General features: G+C 56.9%; 4 non-coding genes across 4 annotated transcripts; all 4 read left to right on the top strand.

The window, feature by feature from the left end:
• The first annotated feature begins 1,135 nt into the window (after positions 1-1,135).
• Positions 1,136-1,326, top strand: LOC143135538 (U2 spliceosomal RNA). The gene has a single exon (XR_012989029.1). It is a non-coding gene; the product is annotated as a U2 spliceosomal RNA (small nuclear RNA).
• A 362-nt stretch (positions 1,327-1,688) lies between these two features.
• LOC143135641 (U5 spliceosomal RNA) lies at positions 1,689-1,802 on the top strand. Its single transcript, XR_012989079.1, has one exon. It is a non-coding gene; the product is annotated as a U5 spliceosomal RNA (small nuclear RNA).
• A 2,071-nt stretch (positions 1,803-3,873) lies between these two features.
• LOC143135546 (U2 spliceosomal RNA) lies at positions 3,874-4,072 on the top strand. Its single transcript, XR_012989035.1, has one exon. It is a non-coding gene; the product is annotated as a U2 spliceosomal RNA (small nuclear RNA).
• A 357-nt stretch (positions 4,073-4,429) lies between these two features.
• On the top strand, positions 4,430-4,543 carry LOC143135640 (U5 spliceosomal RNA). Its single transcript, XR_012989078.1, has one exon. It is a non-coding gene; the product is annotated as a U5 spliceosomal RNA (small nuclear RNA).
• Positions 4,544-10,000: the final 5,457 nt, after the last annotated feature.

The raw sequence follows: 10,000 nt of genomic DNA, 5'->3' as shown, positions 1-10,000 counted from the left end.
GGTGGGCATTTGTTTGTGTCGTGTCCTAAGAGGAGAAGTTATGCTGGGGTGGTGGCGGGTGGGTCTGTTGCTAAGCCTGGGGGTGAGACTGCTGGGGATACTGTGTTGCAGGTTGCTGCCCCGGCTCCCAGCGTGGTGCCGGTGGCGGTTTTGGCTGGATTGGGTGGTTCTGTGGGGTCTGGTGGCTCTTCGACGGATGCGCCGCATGGCCGCCAAGATGGCCGCCAAGATGGCCGTGTGGGAGACAAAGGGACTGTGGAGCACATGGCTGCCGTGCAGTCGGTGGGCGGAGTCGCTTCTGAGGTGGAGGGGAAGACGGTTGGTGACTGGGCGGAGCACACCGAGTCACAGGAAGTGGAGATGGCCCGCATGGCTGAGGTGGCTGGGGAGCGCCCTCTGGAGGGTGGGGGTCCGGTTGTCCGACCCCCCCCCTCTGCCCAGCTTGCTGGGGGGGATGGGGACAGTTTAAAGCGGACTTTGGGAGTGGTGTCAACTGCTGTGAAGCGGGCCTTGGAGGATGGCAGCCAGGAGGGGGGGCCGTTGCGGCGTCTCCGGTCGTGCCAGGTGCAGTCGTTGTACCGTCTCACCGCCCCCCTGTCGGATGACAGCGATGACATGGAGGACGACGTTGCCGGGTCCAGTTCTGTGATGGTGTCTGGAGGCGGGGCCTCCCCGGGTCCGCTGCCAGGGTGGGACGAGGACAATTTGAAGGCTACGACTGGCATGGTTGCTTCAGGCGAGGATGATTCCTTGGTTTGATTTGGCTTGTTTTGTGTTTGGTGATGGGGTTGTGTTTTTGGGTTAATTTGTGAACGGGCAAAATAAAGTCTTTGGGACACGGTACAGCCCTAGTATGTATGATGTTTGTAAGGATGGCCGTCTGGATTTTCTGTGCTGGTTTTGGGATTTGATTTGGTTGTCTGTTTGTTTACTTGTATGGTTTTCCTGTGGGGTTATCTGATCTGCTTCTGCCCATTATTGGCTGGGCCTGTGTGCCCGAGCTACTTAGTGTTCTGCGTTGTTTGATATGTTTTGCAGCCTTCTAGTCTTAGCTTAATCTTAAACTTTTTTCTGGATCTTTTGTGTGTTGTATGTATCCTGTGAGTATCTTTTGTGTGTTGTATTTTCAAGGCTGCTCCGCTCTGGTTATGTTCAATAAAAAAAAAAAAAAAATCTGTTCTTATCAGTTTAATATCTGATACGTCCTCTACCCGAGGACCATATATTAATCTGATTTTTGGAACAGGGAGACGGAAGAGGGGCTTGCTCCGTCCGCTCCACGCATCGACCCGGTATTGCAGCGACTCCGGGAACGGTGCAAATCCCTTTGACTGTGGAAGTAAAGAACCGACCCAGTGGAACTGACTGACTCTGATGAAATCCTCCTCGACAGACAGACAGAGAGACAGACAGACAGACAGACAGACAGACAGACAGACAGACAGACAGACACAGCAGGAGTCCTCGCCAGGTCTTTTGGCCAACCGCGCCACCTCCCTTTTCGGCCCCTTTTGGGTTTTCCCGCCCTTTTACTTTTTTTTTTTTTTTTTTTTTTTTTTTTTTTTTTTTAATTTAAAGGGGATGTTGATACTGCCGTCTTGTTGCCACTGGGCAACGCCTTGGAGTCACCCTCATGTCCACGACCGGCGCCGTTCGTGCTCTCCGACCAGCGTGCCCTGTGGCAGCCATCGCTCGGGTTTCTCTTCATCTCGTACAAATCTTTCGCCTTTTACTAAAGATTTCCGTGGAGGGGAACTGCCCCGAGTTTACGGTATTTTTGGAAGCTCTGCTTCGGCGGAGCTGCACCTGCCTGTCCAAAGTCAAGCGTCGTGGTGTTTTGTTTAGCGGCGGCGGTCGGCTTTTGCTGGCCCCGCCTCCCCCCGTAACCATGTGAGCGCGGGGGGCGTCGCTAGAGGGGCCGCCGGACCCCGTGCAGTTGTGGGGTATCGCTTCTCGGCCTTTTGGCTAAGATCAAGTGTTGCAGCTCGCGCACGCGACGGGAAGGCGATGGGGACCCTGGGTCCATTGAGATTGAGGAACACGGTTCGCTTTGTGGTTCCGGTGAGCAGAAGGACGGACATGAAGAGGGAGTACTTTTCGGACAAGGTTTTGCTGGAGTTTTTGGATTTGGGAGTGCAGGAAGTTCTTTGCCTGCAGGAGTATCGGCCTCAAGGTACGTTTGACGTTACTTTTCGGACTGAAATGTTTTTTGAACTGGCTAAGAAGAGGATTTCTGAGAAGAAGCATGTGGATTTCTTGAAGGATTTTGTATTTTTTTCGTCTGAGACTCATGTTTTTGTGCATATGTTTAATCCGTTTGTGTCAGAAGAGGATATTATTACTTTTTTGAGGAGGTATTGCCATGATGTGAGAGAGGGTGCTAAAGTGACTGATTCAAGGGGTTTTTGGACGGGAAGGAGGAGGTTTAAAGTGCGTTTTAAGGTTGGGGCTTCGCCTCCCCAGTCCTTCGCTTTGGGGCCAGACAGGGGTTACTTGTTTGTCCCTGGGAGGCCTGGGGGTTGCTGGAAGTGTGGGGAATGTGGGCATGTTAGAGAGGACTGTAAAGTAACCAGGTGCCGCCATTGCGGCTCTACGGAGCACATGGCGGCGAAATGTTTGGCTCCGAAGACCTGCAGTCTTTGTGGGTCTTCGGAGCACCTGTTTAGAGTCTGCCCAGGTCGGGAGAGTGCTGCTGTGGGTCGTGAAGAGTCTGAGGGTCGAGGACCGGTGGACGTGCGGTCGGCTGCTGGAGAGGAGTCCCCTGTATCCCCCGGGAAGGCTCCGTCGAGGCCTGCTGATCCTGTGACTGTAGGTGGCCATGTGGTCGCTAAGATGGCGGCTAACGATGAGCAGGTGGTGTGCCAAGTGGTAGCGGAGATGGTGGCTAGCGGCGAGCAGGTGGTGAGTGCGCATGGGGCTGCTGCTGAGAGGCCCTCTGATTCCACCCTGGAGTTTTCGTCTCGGTTGGCAGCTCCCCAGGCTGTTGATGTTGTCAGTGTGCTTTCTTCTAGGCCTACGGCGGATGCTCCCGTGGCTGTGGCCGAGGACATGTGTTCTGGTGTTCCTGTGGTTTCTCCTGGGCCTCCGGCTGATGGCCCCAGGGCTGTGGCTGAGGGGACATGTTCTGGTGTTGCAGTGGATGAGTCGGCGGGAGTGGTTGCACCTGTGGCACGGTCTGATTGCCCTCTCGTCAAGGAGGTGGTGGTCGCACGGGCTGTGCCAGCTGCGGGCAAACGATCTTTGGAGAAAGGCAGTCGAGTGGTGGTTCCAGCGCGCCGCCGCTTTACAGGCTCTGCAGTGGAACGGTATAACCGGGCGGCCGCCCGGGAAATGCTCAGTTGGACTGAGGACGATGTGAATCGGTTGACTGACATGGCGGAGTCGGATGAATGGGACTGATGTGTGTTGGCAGGGTCGACTGTGAGGATATGGAGGCCGTTGGCGCCGGGGCCAGTTGCGTCGTGGTGGCTGGAGGCGGGGCTTCCCCAGATTTGTTTCTGGGGTGCGATGTAGACGGTTTGAGGGCTCCTACTGGTATGGTGGAGCCTGGAAATGTGGACTCTTTGCTGTGATGTGTGTTTGGTGATGGGTTTGTTCCTGTTGATAGTTTTGTGAATGGGCTGATTAAAGTCGAGTGATGTGTTATAGCCCTAGTACGCATGATTGTCTGTCTTTTGATGACTGTATGTATTTTGTGTTATGGTTTTGTGAATGTGTTTATTTGTGCGATGTTTTTTGAGCTGATTTGGGCGTCCAGGGGGACGCCTGTATGTGTTTTTCTTTTTTGGTAACTTTTTGGTCGTCCACGGGGGACGTACTGTTATGGTTTTCTTTTCTGGTAATTTTTTGGTCGTCCACGGGGGACGTATTTGTATGGTTGTTTAATCTGGGTCATGCAATAAACGAATATAAAAAAAAATCTGTTCTTATCAGTTTAATATCTGATACGTCCTCTACCCGAGGACCATATATTAATCTGATTTTTGGAACAGGGAGACGGAAGAGGGGCTTGCTCCGTCCGCTCCACGCATCGACCCGGTATTGCAGCGACTCCGGGAACGGTGCAAATCCCTTTGACTGTGGAAGTAAAGAACCGACCCAGTGGAACTGACTGACTCTGATGAAATCCTCCTCGACAGACAGACAGAGAGACAGACAGACAGACAGACAGACAGACAGACAGACAGACAGACACAGCAGGAGTCCTCGCCAGGTCTTTTGGCCAACCGCGCCACCTCCCTTTTCGGCCCCTTTTGGGTTTTCCCGCCCTTTTACTCTTTTTTTTTTTTTTTTTTTTTTTTTTTTTTTTTAATTTAAAGGGGATGTTGATACTGCCGTCTTGTTGCCACTGGGCAACGCCTTGGAGTCACCCTCATGTCCACGACCGGCGCCGTTCGTGCTCTCCGACCAGCGTGCCCTGTGGCAGCCATCGCTCGGGTTTCTCTTCATCTCGTACAAATCTTTCGCCTTTTACTAAAGATTTCCGTGGAGGGGAACTGCCCCGAGTTTACGGTATTTTTGGAAGCTCTGCTTCGGCGGAGCTGCACCTGCCTGTCCAAAGTCAAGCGTCGTGGTGTTTTGTTTAGCGGCGGCGGTCGGCTTTTGCTGGCCCCGCCTCCCCCCGTAACCATGTGAGCGCGGGGGGCGTCGCTAGAGGGGCCGCCGGACCCCGTGCAGTTGTGGGGTATCGCTTCTCGGCCTTTTGGCTAAGATCAAGTGGTTAAATTGAGTCATGACGACTAGTGGAGTTTCTCGGTCGGCCCCCCTGGTGCGACTTCGTAACACAGTGAGGATTATCTTGGAAGATGATGTGGATGTGCGGAGGAAGGTAACGGAGGAATTCGTGATGGGTGATCTTTTGGAGAAGGGTTTTTCGTTTCCCGGATCAAGGCTGTTGTGTGTTCAGGACTTTTCTTCGGTTGGATTCTATGATTTGAGTTTCTTGGAGCACAAGGACTGCCTGGCTTTCTTTTCGGACTTTCAACGGCGTAAGGATGAGGATCTGGTAAGAGGACTTTCTTTAGTTCCTTTGTTTGGCCATGCTAGCATTTTGCTACATGTGCATCTGTATAACCCGTGGGTTGAGCTAAAAGACATTGCCGCCTTTTTAGATTTGTATTGTGAGGAGGTTCGTGGGGGGGCTAAGTGCCTAAACAAGTTTGGGGTTTGGAATGGCCGCCGCCAATTTTTTGTTAAGTTTAGAGATGACCCTGTAAACCCGGGACTTACGGTTCACCCTCCGGGGAATTTTTCGTTGGGGCCGAACAGAGGCTTTTTGTCCTATCAAGGGCAGCCTATTTACTGTAGGAGATGTGGGCAGCGGGGACACATGAGGGCTGCGTGTACCGGAATTGTTTGCCGGAGGTGCGGGGTGGCAGGGCACATGGCAAGGGAGTGCACTGCTCCTCTCAAGTGCAACTTCTGCAGTAGCCCTGACCACCTGTACCGAACTTGCCCTAAACGGCAGAAAACTTTTGCGGAGGTTGTGAGGGGAGAGGACGACCTGGGGGCTGGGGAAGCTGGAGCGCCTCCACGTGTGGCAGAGACGGGGTCAGTGGAGACGGCGGCGGAGGCGGTGGTGGACGTGCTGGAGGCTGGTGGGGTGACGGAGGACGGTTGGTCGACAGGCATGGCTGATGCGGCTCTGCTGACGACGCAGGACCTGGAGACTCCTCCTGAGAGTAATCTCAGTCTCCTGGGTGGCCTGGAAGTCCAGGTAGCAGGTGGAGCTGAGGCTAATGTTAGCCTTAGCGCTGGTGAACAAAGAGGGCTGCCGCATGGTCGTGGGGGGGCCCTGGTGCGCCCTCTGCTGGGCGATGAGCCACTTAGCCCTCTTCAGGTGTCTGCGCTGGATTTTGATGACGTGTCGCTGAGCCTGGAGTGGGACACGGCGTCGGACGTGCGTGACGAGGAGATGGAGGAGGTACGGGTGCTCAAGCGGCAGTCGTCGGCGGTCGGGGACGAGGAGGCCGGGAGTTCAAAGAAGGTGGTGGTCGTCGGCGGGGCTGATGGCGGGCCCTGCTCTCAGCGATCGTCGGAGGTGGGTCCGGAGGATGTGGTGGAGGTGCCGGAGACGCCGAGCTCGCAGCTCCAGGCTTTGGCGTCACTGGCGGCGGCGGTCCCCAGCCCGTCCTTGCCCTGCTCGGTCTCTGGCGATGCCGGCTTGCCGGGATCTCCGGTGTTTGGTGTGGAGAGGAGGGGTGAGGTGCCGGCTGGGGCTTCTGAGGCCCTCGTGGATGAGCAGTCTACAGGTGACCGGACTGGGGCGCTTGCGCCGACGTGTGGAGGGCCGGTGGGTGTCCTGCTGTCCACCAAGACGGCCGTGTTGGGCGGGCCGCCCCCCCCTGCTGGTAAGGGCGGGTTACTACCTGCAACTGAGGGCAATGTGGGTGCCGGGTCGGGTTCTGGGCGTGGACGTGGGGGCCCTGGGGGACAGCAGGGGAAAGTGACTTGATGGGGGGGTTTGTTTGTAATACTGACATGTTGGTGTGGGTTTTGTGCTGTTTGTATGTGTGGGAGGAGGGAGGGGCTGGGGTGGTTGGGTTTGGGTTTTGTTTTTTTTTGAATGAACTTTGTTTCTCTGAATGTTAGGGGGATGCGGGATGGTGGGAAGAGGGGAGCTGTGTTTGCTTACCTGGGGACTTTGAACTGTGATGTGTTTTTCCTGCAGGAATGCCATTTACGGGATGGTGGGGACATTGGGGTTTTCCAGAAGGGGTGGGGGAAGGGGCCTTCGGGGTGGGGGGTGGGGGATGTGCATTCTGATGGTGTGGGGATTCTGTTGGGGTCTTATGATTTTGTGGTGGAGGTGGAGGTGAGTGTGGAACCAGGGAGGGTTTTTTATATGGATTGTAAGTATAGAGGGGTGGACTTTCGTTTTATCTGTGTCTACGCGCCAAGTGTGCGGGGGGACAGGGTGGGGTTTTTTTGCAGGGTTGGCGCCTTTGTTGATGGTGAATAGGGTGGTGGTGGTGGGGGGGGACTTTAATGTGCAGTTGGACATTAATTCATGGGAGGGGAGGGAGTTGCGGGATTTGTGTGCTGACTTTGGGCTGCGGGATTCTTTTAGCGTGGCAGGGGATGGTGGGCGCGGGGATACTTGGGGAAACTCAAGGGGGGTGAGGTCAAGGATTGACTATTTGTTTTTTCGCCGGGGAGTGCCTCTTCGGGGCTTCCGGGTGTGGCCAGTCTGGTTCTCCGACCACTGCGCCATTGGGGTGGAGGCGGAGGTGGGTTTGGTGGGGAGGGGGCGGCCGAGATGGCGGTTCCCCAACCATTTGTTGGGGGACGAGCTGTTTCGGCGGGAGTGTGGGGAGTTGCTGCGTGGGTGGAGGCAGAGTCGGCCTGGTTTCTCTTCAGCAGCTGGGTGGTGGGAGGCCATGAAGGGGCAGGTTGCCTGTTTTTGTAAAGGGTGGGTGGCGGCCGAAAACCTTCGGCGGAGGGAAAGGCTTAGGGGCCTTTCGTGGGAGCTGGAGTTCCTGTGGGGGCTGCAGGCACAGGGGCGGGGGTCCTTCAGGGTCAGGATCAGTGCCCTGAAGGCCGAGATGAAGGCTTTTTTTGAGGGTAGGGCGAAGCGGCTGGGTCTCCAGGCCAGAGTGGCAGCCAGGGAGGATGAGCGGCCGTCTAAATTTTTTTTTCAGTCAGCACGGGCCAGGCAGGGGAGGGTATGGATGAGGGGGCTTCAGGGAGGGCAGGGGTTGGTCACTGACCCTCGGGGGATGGCGGAGGTGGCGGCGGGGTTTTATGAATCCTTGTTTTCGGAGCGTATTGGGGATGGGGAGCGGGTGAGGGGCTTGGTGTCACGGGTGAGGGGTGTTTTGGGGGAGGAGGAGAGGGGTTTTATGGATGGGGATTTCACCTTGCGGGAGCTTACGGAGGCCGTGAGGTCCATGAAGGGTGGCAAGTCACCTGGGATGGACGGCCTGACGGCGGATTTTTACCAGGCGTTTTGGGATATACTTGGGGAGGGGTTGTTGGCGGTGGTGGGGGAGTGTCTGGGGGCGGGCCGGTTGACGGCCTCTATGAGGTCTGGCCTGGTCACCCTCCTCTTTAAAAAGGGGGAGGAGACCAGGCTGGAGAACTGGCGGCCCATCACCCTCCTCTCCACGGACTATAAAGTGGTCGCCAAAGTATTGGCGATTCGGCTGAGGAGGGTGATGCCGCTGGTAATCGGTGCGGACCAGACTTGTGGGGTGAGGGGTAGGTCGGCTGGGCTATCCTTGTCCCTGGTAAGGGACGTCATCTGCTGGTCGGAGCAGAGGAGGCTGCCGCTGGCGGTGTTGAGCCTGGACCAGGAAAAGGCCTTTGACAGGGTCAGTCATGGGTTCCTTTTCCTGGTCCTGGAGCAAATGGGTTTTGGGCCCCGTTTTGTGGGGTGGATCAAGACACTGTACAGGGGAGTGGGGAGTCAGATCGGGGTGAATGGGGTACGGTCTAGGTGGGTTGCACAGGCTGGGGGGGTGAGGCAAGGGTGCCCCTTGTCTCCCCTCCTGTACGTCATGGTCCTGGAGCCGTTGCTAGAGCGGATTAGGGGGGATGGGGGGATCCTGGGTGTGCACCTCCCGGGTGGCGGGGGTCAGGCGGCAAAGGTCTCTGCATATGCAGACGACATGACCTTGTTCCTGACCTCCGACAGGGGTTTTGGGTGCGTTTTGGGGGCTCTGGAGGCCTACGAGCGGGCGTCGGGGGCGAAGGTCAATATGGCCAAGTCGTCGGTGGCCTTTTTTGGGGCATGGGAGGGTAGGGGGTTGGCACCAGGGGGTTTTACGGTGGCAGCGGATGGTCTGAAGGTGCTGGGGTTGTGGTTTGGGAGGGGGGATAGGGCGGGGAGGAACTGGGAGGGGATGTACGGGAAGATCAAACAGCGGTTGGGGAGGTGGAGGGCGCGGCACCTCTCATTAACAGGGAGGGTGGTCGCGGTGCAGGTGGACATCTTGCCACTCTTCAACCACCTGGCTGTGGTCTTCCCGATGCCTTTTCTTTGGGGGAGGAGGTTGGAGAGGGAAGTATTTTCTTTTGTGTGGAGTGGGAGGACAGAGCTGGTGGCGAGGGAGGTGATGTACAGGAAGGTGGCGGAGGGGGGCAGGGCAGTACCTTGCCTACCGGCGAGGGCGACTGCCTTGTTCGTGGCCTTTCAGTGTGGGGTGGCGGGGGGAGGGGGGGTTCACAGGGCTGAGTTCTGGGGGCGGTTCTGGCTGGGGTTCCTATTGAGGAGCCTGAGGCCTTTGAGCTCCTCAGCCCCGTGGTCCACGGACCGGCCTGACCACTTCGAGAGGGTGGCCAGGTTTTTAAAGGGGAACAGCTGGGCGCTGGAGGGGGACACGGTGGTGGACCATAGGGCCCTGTACAGGGGCATCATGGAGAGGAGGTGGCAGGACTATGGGGATAGAGCAGCCGTGAGGGGTGGAGTGGAGTGGGCTCTTTTGCAGCCCAAGGAGTTGTGTGGGGCTGGGAGGGATCTCCATTGGCTTGGGGCGGCTGACCGGTTGCCGGTGAGGGAGCGGTTGCACCGGCATGGGGTTAGTCGCTCTCCGCTGTGTCCAGTGGGTTGCGGGCGGGAGGAGAGGGTGGAGCATGCCTTTTGGTCCTGTCCTGGGGCACAGGGAACTTGGGGGTTGGTGGGGCAATGGTGGGGAGGCTGGGGAGGACCTGACTTGTCCTCGGACATGGTGCTGTGGGGGAGGGGCCTGGATGCCGTGGGGGTGGGGAAAAGGGTGGCTGTGTGGCTCCTTATTTCCTACGTGAAGATGGCCCTGTGGAATTGGCGGCAGGACTGCATTAGAAAGCAGAGGCCTGCTGTAGAGCCTTATCGGGTTTTTTGTTTGTTTTTGGGGACTTTTGCGAAGAGGGTGGAGGAGTACAGGGAGGTGTATGGGGAAGGGAGGTGCCGGGAGGTTTGGGGGGGGTTGCCAAGGGTGGGAGTGGGCTAGTGGGAATGTATCTTTTGTGTGTTGGTTTTGCGGGAATGGGGAAAAGTGGTCTGGTGGAGGTTTTTGTGATA

This window comes from Alosa pseudoharengus, unplaced genomic scaffold (assembly GCF_046254945.1).
Source record: "Alosa pseudoharengus isolate Yale_2024_CS ecotype anadromous, Long Island Sound unplaced genomic scaffold, YU_APseudo_1.1 YU_APseudo_1.1_scf_2, whole genome shotgun sequence".
Classification (NCBI taxonomy): domain Eukaryota; kingdom Metazoa; phylum Chordata; class Actinopteri; order Clupeiformes; family Clupeidae; genus Alosa; species Alosa pseudoharengus.
Note: the sequence above shows the minus strand (reverse complement) of the source record. Positions and strands in the feature narration are given on the sequence as shown.